General features: G+C 41.3%; 1 protein-coding gene and 1 non-coding gene across 5 annotated transcripts in view; both read right to left on the minus strand.

Annotated features, from left to right (window-relative positions):
* Positions 1-16,264, minus strand: part of SPMIP2 (sperm microtubule inner protein 2) — a 117,702-nt gene that overhangs the window by 89,219 nt on the left and 12,219 nt on the right. The window lies entirely within an intron of this gene.
* TRNAE-UUC (transfer RNA glutamic acid (anticodon UUC)) lies at positions 1,107-1,179 on the minus strand. Its single transcript has one exon. It is a non-coding gene; the product is annotated as a tRNA-Glu (tRNA).

Consider the following 16,264-nt stretch of genomic DNA (forward strand, 5'->3'; position numbering starts at 1 on the left):
ATAAAAAAATTTAAAGAAACATGGTGTTCCTCACAACTGCTGCTACCATGTGGCCCCCTTGTCTGTTAAACAGAGACCCTGGATTAACCAGCTTTGTCAGCAAGGAGGCTCACCTCTGGGCTCAACCTGAGTTTATAGTCAGCTACAAACTCTGCATCAGCCAACCACACCATGATATACCACACCATGATATACCACACCATGATATATCTTTTCTTGTGTTACTAAATTTTTAACCATAAGTACAAGGTTCATATTTCTTTCTGTTAAATTATAATCTTGTTGGTTTCAGTTCTAATTCTAAAATATTATCATTTGCAACCTGAATTATCATCTAATTTTCACTCTCTTTCTCCTAGATTGATTCCTTCTGCAAACTAAACAGTGTGCTTTTCCTCTGTTCAAATCACTCTGAAAACCATTGAGTAGAATGAGCTAACCTCTGCCTCCCTCGATCAATTATTAAACATCAAAGCTTGAAACGAGAATAAAATGTCCAAGTGAAGTGTCAGTTAAATATTGACTCTCACTCGCCAGTTTTACTCCAGCGTGTTGCAGCTGAAGTAGCCTGAGAAATAAAAATGCTGCGGTCACTGTAAATAATTCCTAGGGAACATTTAGAATCTAGTAGAGCTATTTGAAATATATATCCCCATTCTTTGATATGTGCAGAAGGAGACAGTCTATGAAGAGTAGAGAATAATTAAAAGCTTTAAACATGATCCCAGATTTATTGAAGTATTTAGTGAGTACTAATACTACACTGGGAAACATGATAAAAAAATTTTTGCTTTTTCGCAATTTTTTGAGGTAATTATTTTTATGTTTGCGAAAATTATTCCTCCAGTGGTTCCTTAAATCTATGAAAAGTGAAAATAATTATAAAGACAGATTTCATAAAGCTGTCCTACTTAGCAGAGAGTATTAATAGAGTTTACAGGTTATACGAAGAAATATATTCCTGAACTCTATGTATGAGCTACATGACTCTGTGAAACGTGAATCTGAAATCAGATAATATCAGGATCACAAATATCAGCATTCAGCTCAGGGAATGGTTTCTGAGATGGGGGGTGGGGTGCGAAGGGATGCATGTAGGATCTTAGTTCCCAAACCAGGGATCGAACCTGGACCCCCTGAAATGAAAGTGCAGAGTCCTAACCACTGGACCACTAGGGAAGCCCCAGATAACATATGATCTGCTACTTTTGGACCACCTGGAGAAGAAAGGTAGAAAATAGGCTTCTGTTTACACCGGTGAGGCCACTACTGGGTAAGAGGTGTGTGTGTGTGTGTGTGTGTGTGTGTGTGTGTGTGTGTGTGTGTGTGTGTGACTTTTTTTCACTTTTGACATGAATGACCCAAGCTAATCAAGCACCTTAGAATTTTACAATAATTTTTGGTGAAGTGATGGCGATGCAAAATGGCACCAAAGGTTCCTGTTTATTTTGAACCCCACCTTCAAAAGCAGTGCTATGCACTGGTACATTACTGCTTTCAGGAAAGCAGATTAACTGGCACATTTGAACAGGGGGTCGGGGGTCCCAGGGCTACAGTTATTACTGAGTAGCCACAGGTTCTTCTCAGGAACCAAAATACCAAACTTAAATGTTTTTAAAATGAGAGATACAGAGAAACTGGAACGCCGTGCAGTGCTGGTGGGAATGTAAAACGGTGAAGTTGCTGTAGGTAAGGGTGATGAGTCTTCAAAAAATTTAATACAGAATGACCATGTGATCCAGCAATTCTACTTCTGGGTGTATACAGGAAGAAGTGAAAGCAGGCACTATGACAGGTGTTTGTACACCCGTGTTCATAGCAGTGTTGTTTACAACACCCAAAAGGTGAAGCAGCTTAAGTGTCCATAAATGGCTGGCTGGCTGGACAAAATGTGGTGTATACATATCCTTTAGACTTCCAGGGCTGCCATAACAAAGTACCACAGGCTAGGTGGCTTAAACAACAGAAATGCATTTTCTCACAACTCTAGAGGCTGGAAGTCCAAGGTCAAAGTGCCTTCAGGGTCAGTCTCTGGTGAGACCTCCCTCCTTGGTTCTGCAAGTCCCCTTCTCTCTGTGTCTTCCTGCGATCTTTCCTCTGCACACACAGCACTCTGGTGTCCCTCTTCTTACAAGGACACCAGTTCTCTGGGATCGGGGTCCCATCCTACTACTTCATTTAACCTTAGTTACCTTCATGAAGAACCTATCTCTAAAGAAGTCCACATTAGGATTTGAGGATTCAATACATGAATTTGGGGGGAGGGGGGGAACAGTTCAGAGGCTGATGACCCCACACAATGGATTATTATTTGGCCTTTTTAAAGGCAGGAATTCTGACAGAAGCTGCTGCGTGGATGAACCTTGAGGACAATATGCTTAATGAGATAAACCAGTCACAAAAAGACAGGTATGCTTCCACTTCTATGCAGTAACTAAAGATAGAACTAAAGTTCTATCTCTTTCTAAGAAAGAAATTAGAGGGACTTCCATGGTGGTCCAGTGGTGAAGAATCTGTCTTCCAATGCAGGAGGTGTGAGTTCGATCAGGTCAGGGAACTAAGATCCCACATGCCTTGGAGCGACTAAGCCCGTGCTCCACAACTACTGAGCCTGCGAGCCTCAATCAGAGAAGCCCTCATGCTACAATTAAGATCTGATGTAGACAAATGAGTAAATAAATATTTTTTAAATGTAGAATGGTGGTTCAGAGGCTGGGGAAGGGGAAATGGAATGAGTGATTTGTGGGTACATTTTGCAAGATGAAAATGTTCTGAAGATGGATGATGGTTATGATTGTTTAGTTCAGTTCAATCGCTCCATCATGTACAACTCTTTGCAACCCCATGGACTGCAGCACGCCAGGCTTCCCTGTCCATCACCAACTCCCGAAGCTCACTCAAACTCATGTCCATTGAGTCGGTGATGTCATCCAACCATCTCATCCTCTGTCACCCACTTCTCCTCCTGCCTTCAATCTTTCCCAGCATCACGGTCTTTTCCAAGGAGTCAGTTCTTTGCATCAGGTGGCCAAAGTATTGGAGTTTCAGATTTAGCATAAGTACTTCCAATGAATTTTCAGGACTGATTCCTTTAGGATGGACTGGTTTGATCTCCTTGCAGTCCAAGGAATTCTCAAGAGTCGTCTCCAACACCACAGTTCAAAAGCATCAATTCTTCAGTGCTCAGCTTTCTTTATAGTATAACTTTCACATCCATACATGACTACTGGAAGAACCATAACTTTGACTAGACCTTTTTCAGCAAAGTAATGTCTTTGCTTTTCAATATGTTGTCTAGGTGTGTCATAGCTTTTCTTCCAAGGAGCAAGTGTCTTAATTTCATGGCTGCAGTCATCACCTGCAGTGATTTTGAAGCCCAAGAAAATAAAGTCTGTCACAGTTTCCACTGTTTCCCCTTCTATTTGCCATGAAGTAATGGGACCAGATGCCGTGATCTTTGTTTTTTAAATGTTGAGTTTTAAGACAGCTTTTCACTCTCTTCTTTCACTTTCAACAAGAGGCTCTTTAGTTCCTCTTCGCTTCTGCCATAAGGGTGGTGTCACCTGCATATCTGCATATCTGAGGTTATTGATATTTCTCCCAGCAATCTTGATTCTACCTTGTGTTTCATCCAGCCCAGCATTTTGCATGATGTACTCTGCATAGAAGTTAAATAAGAAGGGTGACAATATACAGTCTTGACGTATTCTTTTCCTGATTTGGAACCAGTCCATTCTCTCATTTCCAGTTCTAACTGTTGCTTCTAGACCTGCATATAGATTTCTCAGGAAGCAGGTAGTCAGTATTCCCATCTCCTTAAGAATTTTCCAGTTTGTTGTGATCCACACAGTCAAAGGCTTTGACATAGTCAACAAAGCAGAAATAGATGTTCTTCTGGAACTCTCTTGCTTTTTCGATGATCCAGCAGATGTTGGCAATTTGATCTCTGGTTCTTCTGCCTTTTCTAAATCCAGCTTGAACATCTGGAAATTCACGGTTCATGTACTGTTGAAGCCTGGCTTGAAGAATTTTTAGCATTACTTTGCTAGCATGTAAGATGAGTGCAATTGTGCAGTAGTTTGAGCATTTTTTTGGCATTGCCTTTCTTTGGGATTGAAATGAAAACTGACCTTTTGCAGCCCCGTGGCCACTGCTGAGTTTTCCAAATTTGCTGGCATATTGAGTGCAGCACTTTCACAGCATCATCTTTTAGGATTTGAAATAGCTCAGCTGGAATTCCATCACCTCTACTAGCTTTGTTCACAGTGATGCTTCCTAAGGCCCACTTGACTTTGCATTCCTGAATGTCTGGCTCTAGGGGAGTGATCACACCATTGTGATTATCTGGGTCGTGAAGATCTTTTTTGTATAGCTCTTCTGTGTATTTTTGCCACCTCTTCTTAATATCTTCTCCTTCTGTTAGGTCCATTTCTGTCCTTTACTGTGCCCACCTTTGCATGAAATGTTCCCTTGGTATCTCTAATTTTCTTGAAGAGATCTCTAGTTTTCCCATTCTATTGTTTTCCTCTATTTCTTTGCACTGAGAAAGGCTTTCTTCTCTCTCCTTGCTATTCTTTGGAACTCTGCATTCAAATGGGTATATCTTTCCTTTTCTCCTATGCCTTTAGCTTCTCTTCTTTTCTGAGCTTTTTGTAAGTCTTCCTCAGACAACCATTTTGCCTTTTTGCATTTCTTTTTCTTGGGGATGGTCTTGATCCCTGCCCTCCTACACAATATCACAAATCTCCATCCATAGTTCTTCAGGCACTCTGTCTATCAGATCTAATCCCTTGATTCTGTTTCTCACTTCTACTGTATAATCATAAGGGATTTGATTTAGGTCATACCTGAATTGTCTAGTGGTTTTCCCTACTTTCTTCAATTTAAGTCTGAATTTGGCAATAAGGAGTTCATGATCAGAGCCACAGTCAGCTCCTGGTCTTGTTTTTGCTGACTGTATAGAGCTTCTCCATCTTTGGCTGCAAAGAATATAATCAGTCTGATTTTGATATCAACCATCTGGTGATGTCCATGTGTAGAGTCTTCTCTTGTGTTGTTGGAAGAGGATGTTTGCTATGACCAGTGTGTTCTCTTGGCAAAACTCTGTTAGACTTTGCCCTGCTTCATTTTGTACTCCAAGGCCAAATTTGCTTGTTACTCCAGGTATCTCTTGACTTCCTACTTTTGCGTTCCAGTACCCTATGATGAAAAGGACATCTTTTTTGGTTGTTAGTTCTAGAAGGTTTTGTAGGTCTTCATAGAACCATTCAATTTCAGCTTCTTCAGCATTACTGGTTGGGGCATAGACTTGCATTACTGTGATATTGAATGGTTTGCTTTGGAAACGAACAGAGATCAGTCTGTCATTTTTGAGATTGCACCCAAGTCCTGCATTTCAGACTCTTTTGTTGACTATGAGGGCTACTCCATTTCTTCTAAGGGATTCTTGCCCACGGTAGTAGATATAATGGTCATCTGAATTAAATTCACCCATTTCAGTCCATTTTAGTTCACTGAATCCTAAAATGTTGATGTTCACTCTTGTCATCTCCTGTTTGACCACTTCTAATTTACCTTGATTCGTGCACCTAACATTCCAGATTCCTATGCAATATTGCTCTTTACAGCATTGGAATTTACTTCCATCACCAGTTACATCCACAGCTGGGTATTGTTTTCACTTTGGCTCCATGTCTTCATCCTTTCTGGAATTATTTCTCCACTCTTCTCCAATAACATATTGGGCACCTACCGACCTGGGGAGTTCATCTTTCAGTGTCCTATCTTTTTGCCTTTTAATACTGTTCATGAGCTTCTCAAAGGTAAGACTACTGAAGTGGTTTGCATTCCCTTCTCCAGTGGACCACGTTTTGTCAGAACTCTCCACCATGACCCGTCCGTCTTGGGTGGCATGGCTCATAGTTTCTTTGAGTTAGACAAGGCTGTGATCCATGTGATATGATCGGTTAGTTTTCTGTGATTGTGGTTTTCATTCTGTCTGCCCTTTGATGGATAAGGATAAGAGGCTTATGGAAGCTTCCTGGTGGGAGAGACTGACCGTGGGGGAAACTGGGCGATGATTGTGAAACCATGTAAATGTACTTAATGCTGCAGAACTGCACATTTCAAGGTATTTACCATTTCATATTTTTAAATTTTTTAAGTGTACCATTTTACGTATGCTCATTTTACCACCATTTTTTAAATAAAAAATGAGAAGAGTACTCTTAAACATTCATGCTTTAGCGTGTGACACTAAATGGCGCTTACTCTTGGTGAGTCTCTTTGTCCTAAAACAAGTACACTTACTATGCTGCCATGATGTGCCTTCAGTCCAACAACCAATGATCTGATTATTTGTTTACACTGGTTTCTACATTGTCCCTTCAAATGTAGAGGATGGCTATGTCAACCCTGCCATAGAATCTCCTAAATTTTTAGCATGAACTGTGGCTTAATTTTTCTCATATGTCTGTGTCACAGGGACAGTAATAAAATTATCTATTTACTGAATTATTGGAAAATCATTTCGGGGACTTCCAAAGCTCTACAAGAAAGCAAATAGTTTAACAACATTGTTTTATGTGAGCTGACTCTAGCAAAATTGGAAAGTCCCAGCCTTGTTTTGCCCTTGGTCGCTTTCCTTCCTTCAACCAATATACAAATGCAGAGAATGTCTGTTTTCTGACATACAGTAGATATTTGTGAACTAAATGAATAAATGTGTGAAATGCAGGTTATAGGAAGAATTCCCTTACTGAACAAAGGGAGAAATCCAATGTCTCATCCAACCAGCTCAAATATGGACTCCAAATCAGCACATTTTGAAATAGTATCATATTCTTATCAGAATAATGCAGCTTTTAAAATACAGCTGAAATTTTTCCATTTAGAAAGAATCTTTTTCCAGTGTAGCAAGGCATTTAGAAATGAGTTGATACATGGCAGAAACCAGCACAATAATGTAAAGCAATTATCCTCCAATTAAAAATACATTTAAAAAAACAAACAACGACAACAAAAAAGAAATGAGATTTCAGTACTACTTAGTCCCTTTAATGAAGTCAAAGCCAGGAATACTGGTATGGCTTCTGGGTATCTGTCTTAAAGTCTTTGCAAATCCTGTAATACAAAATTTCCAAGTTTTGCTAGATTGAGGGAAGAGAAATAATCTATGAGAAAGAAAAGAGTTGGAACAAAGAAATTCAGCTTTTTATAATGTTTTGCATTGTAATTTACATATAAATGTGAATAATATATATTAAGATGCTGACAAAAGATTAAAACCTAGCACTTTATGTGATTAGACTGATTAATGTTTAAAAATTGTAGTGACTACTTACTACATATGCAGTGTTATGTTGTCCAGTGAAGCTAAGGAAAAGGCTAAGACTTGGTCCAGCCCTCAGAGAGCTGATAATCTAAGCAAGGAGTGGTTGCCACTGAAGAAGCAGCGTGAAGCTGAGTGACGCTGCCCTGAAGTGAGGGGAAAATTCAGAGGTGGGCAGGAGCCGTGAGAAGTAGTCACGACAGAGAGAGAGCAGGATAATTAGTGTAGAAATTCCACTAGGAGATTAAAGACAGAAAGGGAATTTTAAGGGAATTTAGGAGACTGTTAAGCTAATGACCACTCAAGGAAAGAACCCAGTAACCTAGCAACAATCTACTCTACCCTGAAGGAAGGTGCATCCAAGCACCAGGAACAATCAAGCCACAAAGCCTGATAGTTAAAACACAAGACAATAGATATGGGGTCTGAATCTTGTTACATGAAGTCAGGGAGTTAATTATCCTTGAAGAGCAGCATTTCTGTATATAGCCAAGATAGGAATACAGGTCAAAGGGGAAAGAAACTAAGTGAGAGGGGACATTATACTGAAACCTAAGATGAATTGCCATATTTTATTATTAGTTATCACTCTTCTGCTAATATACATATGATTTAAATAGTGCCATGAAAATCCCCATTGGACAGTATAGGGTCAAAGAAGAAACTAATGATGTAAGCCTTGACGTTTATCCAAAAATGAGGAAGAAAGTGGTCCTCTCACCTCCTAATTTTTCCTTGATTATAAAAGTGTAGCCCTCTGTGTTCTCAGGGCTGCGCTCCCTTGCTTGCCTGCTTGTATCTCTCATAAGCGTCCTGTGCTAATAAACTCACTCTTTGCCTATTGCTTTGCCTCAAGATGAATTATTTGTGCATCAAGACCAAAGAACCTGAGCTTTCATCAGGACAAAAGTCCTGACACTAGGTGAGTGGTTTCAATCAAAAGAAAGTGGATTTAAATTCCCTCCTAAGTCAGGGATTGTGGGTTTAAATCCCAATCTGAGATGCGGCTGTGTTTGGGTCCCACCTGAGAAGGAGTGCAGCTTCTGTCAGGGGAAATATGGGTCTTGAGCAGAATTTGGACATGTTGATGAAGTCAACACACAAGTCTGAAAAATTAGAATTTGTAACTTTAAAATATAAGTATGGGACTTCTTTGGTGGCCCAGTGATTAAGACTCCATACTTATGATGCAGGGGGCACAGGATCAATCCCTGGTTGGGGAATTAAGGTCCCACGTGCTGTGCTGCATGGCCAAAATATTAAAAAAGTAATATACAATCAAATACATGATGAAATGTGGGGATGGGAATCCATTCAATGTTCCTGTGACCTGTGAAGGGAAAATGGAATGAAAAGCAGATTCCCAGCATCACTGCCAACCATCTCCATTAACCAGACCACTATGACATGAGCAGGTTCACATAGAACCACCTTGGAATTTTCCACCCTCTGCCAATGCTGGCTAGTCCTTACAGCAGATGAAGAAATCAAATCAATAACCAGGGACCAGTTAGCTGCCCTCTATTTAATCCGCTTACTACTGCAGCATTCAAATTACAAAATAACAGTGCCTTTGCACCATCAGGTGTTACTTTTTCATATTAATTACTATTGGGGAAAATGCAATAATTTAAAAATGACAGCTCTTTTTCTAGTTTCCAATTTTCTACTTAACAGAAGAGGGAAGGAGATTCATTCTGCTATTGCTTCTTTTTTCCTTTTCCTTTTTTGTTAGGGAGACTTTCTAGATTGCCATCTTTTCTGTTTAATTTTTCCACCTTTTCTCTGGTAACCCCTTGTAGTCGCAACCTAGCTACTTCATGCTTGCTTGTCAGTTAAAAATGCTAGAGTGGGGAATCCTGCTGGGCTCTCAATTTCTCATTTTTACAAGAGAAATTACCCCCCCACCCCTACAAGGAGATGCTGGGTGAGCAGCAGCTGGGCCAGCAGTAAAAAGAGAGGGATAAATGCATTGCTTTTAAACTTGTATAATTCCCTCCTGTGGCTGCCTGCAATGCATATGCAGTACCTTACTTTTCCATTTCCACTAAAAAGCAAATCTCTCCCCTCCAAAGGAGCATGAACAGACATAACCACCTCCCTGGGAAGGTTTGAGGTGTTGGGTGAGCAGAGTGTAGACTGAAGGGAGAAGATGGAAACTCTTTGTCTGAAATCTATTTCTGATGCCGGTCTCAGCAATGTTCGATTAGTGACCACAGAAACCATAGAGAAAGGAGAGGTAGAGATATTTTGGATAAGAAAGAGATAGGCGACACCTCAGAGGACTCCTGTGCTTTCCACAAACATACATCTACTCCCGGCAAAGCGAACACAGAAAGGACTTCCCTGGTGGTCCAGCGGTTAAGAATCTGCCTTGTAATATAGGAGACATGGGTTCAACCCCTGGTCAGGAAACTCAGATCCCACATGCCCTGGGGTCCCCACGCCACAACTAGAGAGTCTCTGTGCCACAAAGAAGATCCTGCATGCTGCAACTAAGACCCAGTGCAGTCAAATAAATAAGTACTTCTTAAAAAAAAATTGAGCACAGAGAAGAAACTGATGTGTTCCCTCTGCCTTGTCCTTTTATGCTGAGATAATTATTGACCCCACTTAGAGGTTTCAAAGGTATGCAGAATGACTCTCTAGATAGAACGATTGGTCCAACGTGTAAGTTAGTGCCAGAATAATGTAATAAAGGAAAATGCCAGACTGTAAACTTCTCAAGGACTTGTCAGTTCATCAGTACCTTCTCGCCTTCCTTCCAAAGATATTTTTGAAACTGTGCTCTACATTAGGCTGCCCTTGGTGCTAAGGTCATGTCCTGTCTCCTTATCCTCTGAAGTTGGAACCATAAAGAAGGTGAGTCCCAGGAGTCCTGGTCCCCCAGCTCCACAGGAAAGACTCTGCCTGTGATACAGCCACCATGCATGGTCAGGAAAGTGATTCAGATGCTGGAAGACAAGCAGTAGATCAGAGGAAATGGTCAAGTCAATGTGGGTTTGAAAATGGTGAAGATAGAGTCTTGGGGCAGTAAGACACAGGGAGGTGAGATGGAGTGAGCGTGGGGTGAGCACAGGAATTAGCTGTGAAAATCCAGGATGCTGGCTACTCATCCAGGTGCGCTTTAGGGATGCACCTCTCCACTTAAAGTGGGCTTTCCTGTTGCAGGATAAACTGGAACCCACAAGGATCAGCTGAACCCCAGTGGGTCTCTCGCAGCCTCCAAGCCTCCACATTGGAGGCTAAATGCCACCTGGCCCAGGAGTCAGTGAGAATGAAGGAGGCATGGAAGGTTAGCCAAGGTCAGCGGCCACAGCAGCACCTGGTGGCCCAGACATGCTGTCGACAGCTTTTCTTCTGCCTTCTGATCTCACACTAAACAGCTTCCTGACTAAAACTGTGGAGAAGGAGGTTCTGGGAAATGTAGTTCCAGTTTCCATAAGCGACAAGGCACAAATCCAGTTGTTTAGGTTGTGGCAAGCTCAGAATAGCCAATGGATTATACTATCCTTCTTGTTCGCACTTTACAACTTGAAAGTGTGAAAGTGTTAGCCCCTCAGTCATGTGTGACTGTTTGTGACCCCATGGACTGTAGGCCCCCAGGCTCCTCTGTCCATGGGATTCTCCAAGCAAGAATACTGAAGTGGGTTGCCATTTCCTTCTCCAGGGGATCTTCCCAACCCAGGGATTGAACCCAGGTCTCCTGTACTGCAGGCGGATTCTTTACCATCTGAGCCACTAGGGAAGCCCTTACATGACTTACCCAAACCTAATGTTAGGTAGGACATTCCTATTGCTGATAGAGACTGGTCAAATACACGGACAACTGATCATTGAGAGCAAGGGGGAAAAGAAGCCCAAAATACAAAAAGGAAAAAAAAGATCTTATTATTATTTTTTGCCTCTAAACAAGTGTCTATGGTTTTTCCAGTAGATATGTATGAATGTGAGAGTTGGACCATAAAGAAGGCTGAGCACCAAAGAATTGATGCTTTTGAACTGTAGTGCTGGGGAAGACTCTTGAGAGTCCCTTGGATAGCAAGGAGATCAAACCAGTCAATCCTAAAGGCAATCGATCTTGAATATTCATTGGAAGGACTGATGCTGAAGCTGAAGCTCCAATACTTTGGCCATCTGACACAAAGAGCCAACTCATTGGAAAAGACTGATGCTGGGAAAGATTGAAGGCAGGAGGAGAAGGGGATGACAGAGGACGAGATGGTTGGATGACATCACCAACTCAATGAACATGAGTTTGAGCATGCTCTGGGAGATGGTGAAGGACAGGGAAGCCTGGTGTGCTGCAGTCCATGGGGTCACAAAGTGTCAGACACAACTGAGTGATTGAACCACAACAACAAGCAAGTGTGATAGCCCAGAATGTTCTCGCCCCTTTTGTAAAATTTGAGGCCACCTTGGGTTACTGGAAACAGTTTAGGATAGATTCAGGATCTTCTGCTTGTGTTTATGATGAACTCATTAGATGATCTGGTACAAGTGGTCTATTTTATTTTATGTTTTTCTCTCAACAGTATCTTTGCAGTGCAAAAGTTTTTAAATTTCCAAAGTCCAACACAGTTGTGCTTTTGGTGTCATGTCTAACAATCCTCTTTTCCTATATTTTCATAAATAACTTTTTAAAAAATTATTACATTTTTTATTGAAATACAGTTGATTTACAGTATCATGTTAGTTTCAGGTGTACAACACAGTGATTCAGATACGTACATATATTCTTTTATAGGTTCTTTTCCTTTATAGATTATTATAAAATATTGAGTATAGGTCCCTGTGCTAAATAGTAGGTCCTTCTTGGTTATCCAGTTTATATATAGTCATGTGTACATGTTAATCCCAACCTCCTAATTTATCCCTCTCTCCATGTTCCCTATAAAGAAAATGTGGTATACACATACATGATGTGAAATTTGCTCAGTTGTGTCCAACTCTTTGGGACCCCACGGACTGTAGCCATGTATAAAATGGAATATTAGTCATAAGGAATGAAATAATATCATTTGCAGCAACATAGATGGGCCTGACAAATCTTATGGTATCAATTATATGTGGGATCTGAAACAAAAAAAAAGATTCAACTGAGCTTGTTAACAAAACAGAAATAGGACCACAGACATAGAAAACAAGTGGTCTTTAGTCAAGAGAAACAGCAGCCCCAGATGAGACAGAGGCAGAGGCCAGTGAACATACACGTCTGGAACTGAGCAAGATGTCCTCAGAGCAGAGGTGTGCATCTACCTAGTGAACTGTATGGCAGAACATGGTCTTGTTCATCTTCCTCTGAGTGCCAGGGAGGAAGGTAGTAATGGCCTACACAGGAAGGAACTCTTGCTCGGTGCCCTGACAGCACCAACAATTCACCATCCTGCTTTGTGCAAAATTCAGATAATGAATTCTATCCACATCTACAAGTAAATGTGTTGGAGTTGAGGAGGCTGGCCAGGGTGGGGCAACAGCTCAGGGCCAGAGTTAGGGCGACCCACTCATCCAGTTTCAGCACTGAAAATCCAGTGTCCCAGGAAATCCTTCCTCCTGGGTAAACTGGGGCTGCTGGTCATCCTAAGACAAGGCACGTGTGGCTGGAACAAGGTCTCAGCCTGGACCACAGGACAAAGCAAAGCCAGAGTGCAGAGGACATGTCAAGGAGGGGGTGCTAGCCTCCTGGCTGTTGGATTTTCCGGCTGGGGTGGGGCTACAGTAAGTCAGGCCTGTACTGGAGCTGAAGTTCAAAGCTCTAGTCAAGATTCCTTAAATTAGTAGGAGTCTGACAAAGGTAAACAAAGACCAGCTAAGGTTTGTGAAGATCTCTGTGCAGCTTTTGTTTTGTTCTTCATTCTTCCTCCATCTCTTTGTAACTACAGAAGAGAAGAAGATGAGGGAAATGGGGAGGGTAAGATACAGCAGTCATTAGATGAAGGTGGGAGCTGATAGAAAGCCCCATGTTTGTGATGCCTTAGGATGAACAGACAGCAAGAAGAACCATCATGGTAGAAGTTGTCTTTGGAGCCCACTTTTATCTTCTCAATTGCATCTGGTCAAGATGTGAGAAAAAAGGTATTCCCGAGCTTAGACCCTCTGCCTTTGTTCCGGGTGGGGTGAGGGTCTTTTCCTTTCCATTTGTCTTTCACCTACTCTATCCCACTTTCTGTGAACTCTGAACTTAAATACATGGTCCTAACTTTTCATACAGTCTCAGCCTTTGGGCACAATCTCAGCCTCAAACATCTGTTTCAACTCCCAAACATTTTAGCTAAGACACCCTGCTTTTTTTTTTTTTAGGTGATTCCCAATGATGAAGTGAGTGTTTATAGATATAGTTTTTGTCTGTTATATCATCAGACAAAAATGATTAGACAAATTCCCACCCAAATTTGGAGATCATGTTTGAGAGATAGCCCAACTTAAAATCATGGCTGAGTCTTGCAAAGCCATCCTCCAAGGCTGTGTGACTTAAGTTGAAGAAAGCCAAATAAAGATGCTCAAACCCCAAATCACAGAAGCAGAGGATTTCAATCTCCCGCATCGATTGTGGACAAGCTGATTCCTCTAAGCCCTCTAGCTGGGGAGCAGTGGGAACTATTTATTTAACAATGATTGATGGGATTCTTGACCAACATATAGCATAGTGTAAATAACTTCCTACTTTATAGTCCTCGCATCAGAAATCCATACAATCAGATGGTCTTTCCACAACACTTCCCCTATGACAGGGTTGGGGATTTACTGCAAGTTCTCATTCAGTCTTTTCTGAGTAATTATATTCCAAGGTCAATGATAAGCTATAACTTGGGCGGGGGTAGGGGTGTCATTTCAAGGAAGTCTGTGCATGCATGCTAAGTCACTTCAGTCGCGTCCAACTCTGAGACTATGGACGTAGCCCACTAGGCTTCTCTGTCAATGGAATTCTACAAACAAGAATACTGGAGTGGGTTGCCAGGCCCTCCTCCAGGGGATCTTCCTGACTCAGGGATCAGACCCGCATCTCTTAGGTCTCCTGCACTGGCAGGATTCTTTACCACTGGCATCATCTGGGAAGCCCCTCAAGGAAGTCTAAGACATTGAAATTGAGGGAAAAAAATCCCTGTGACCTGGAACTGAAAACCTTAGTTTTTAATCCCAGCAAACAAGAGGATCTGACAGTCCTCAGGTCATTTCCACTGTGAAAGCATGCGTGTGAGTGGTGTGCATCCAGGCACCCACTCGCCCTCTAGGAGGTGCCAGGAGGGAATATGGTCCAGTGGTGGGACCCATGTCCTAAGTGGCTGCACCGTCCCCAGGAAAGGAAATGAATGAGATCTACCTCGTCAGTTCCGAGGATTGTCAAATCAAAGACGTGTGCTTTTAAACATCTTTACTTAGCCCACGTAACCAGCACGTCTACTTTGTTCCTTTTCCACACTGTGAAAAGAATGTGGCTACTTAGCTTGTGAATTGAAGTTTGAAAGAGTCTGGAAATCTCTAAAAGAAAGAGATGTGGGTGGTATTATTTACTTGTTATAAACAAAGAATTTATCTGACCCGATTGCCATTAGCATTTATTCACTAATTTTAACATCAGATAGCTTTGTTTGCATGTTTTGACTATTTAGATTCCTAACTATCCTATTATCATGGCCATAATCCATTGGGCTGAAAGACATATTTCATTCTATATCATCATTTACAGAATGAAATAACACACACTAATTTGAACTATATAAATGTTCCTATCTTTAAAAAAATTGAGTCTTTAAATTACACTTAGAAACCTTTATATTTAAAAAACATGCATGTGAGAATAGATACATGGATACGTATAACTGGGGCTTCCCAAGTGACTTAGTGGTAAAGAATCCTCCTGCCAGTGCAAGAGACTCGGATTTGATCCCTGGGTTGGGAAGATCCTCTGGAGGAGGACATGACAACCCACTCTGGTATTCTTGCCTGGAGAATCTCATGGACAGAGGAGTCTGGTGGGCTACAGTCCATAGGGTCTCAAAGAGTTGGACAAAACTGAAGCAACTTAGCATGCATGCATATGTATAACTGATTCACTTTACTATACACCTGAAACTAACACAACATTGCAAATTGACTATAATATAATTTTTTTAATTTACATTTAATTAGAGGATAATTGTCTTACAATGTTCTGGTGATTTCTGCTGCACAGCAACATGAATCAGCTATATGTATACATATATCCCCTCCATCTTGAATATTGCCCCCTCCCTTCAAGGTCGTCACAGAGCACCGAAATGAGCTCCCTGTGCTGTACAGCAGCTTCCCGCTAGCTATCTATTTTACACATGATAGTGTATATATGTCAATGTTACTCTCTCCATTCACCCCACCCTTTCTTTCCCCCTCTGTCCACAAGTCTGTTCACTGTGTCTGCATCTTTATTCCTGCCCTACAAATAGGTTCATCAGTACCATTTTTCTAGATTCCATATACATGTGCATTAATATATGATATCTGTTTTTCTCTTTCTGACCTACTTCACTCTGTATAACAGGTTTTAGTTTCATCTACCTTGCTACCACCAACTCAAATTCATTCTTTTTTATGACTAATATTCCATTGTATATATGTACCACAACTTCCTTATTCATTCATCTATTGATGGACGTGGAACATCTAGGTTGCTTCCGTGCCCTAGCTATTGTAAATAGTGCTACAGTGAACATTGTTATTTTTAGTTGGTAAGTTGTGTCTGACTTTCACGACCCCATGGACTGTAGCCCACCAGGCTCCTCTGTCCATGGAATTTCTCCAGGCAAGAATACTGGAGTGGGTTGCCATATCTTTCTCCAAGAGATCTTCCCTACCCAGAGATGAAAACCGTATCTCTGGAGTTGCAGGCAGATTCTTTACTGCTGAGTCACCACAGTGAACATTGGGCTAAAACGAATTTTTTAATTAAAAAAAGAC

This window comes from Giraffa tippelskirchi, chromosome 11 (genome assembly GCF_054371585.1).
Source record: "Giraffa tippelskirchi isolate mGirTip1 chromosome 11, T2T-mGirTip1v1.2.pri, whole genome shotgun sequence".
NCBI lineage: Eukaryota > Metazoa > Chordata > Mammalia > Artiodactyla > Giraffidae > Giraffa > Giraffa tippelskirchi.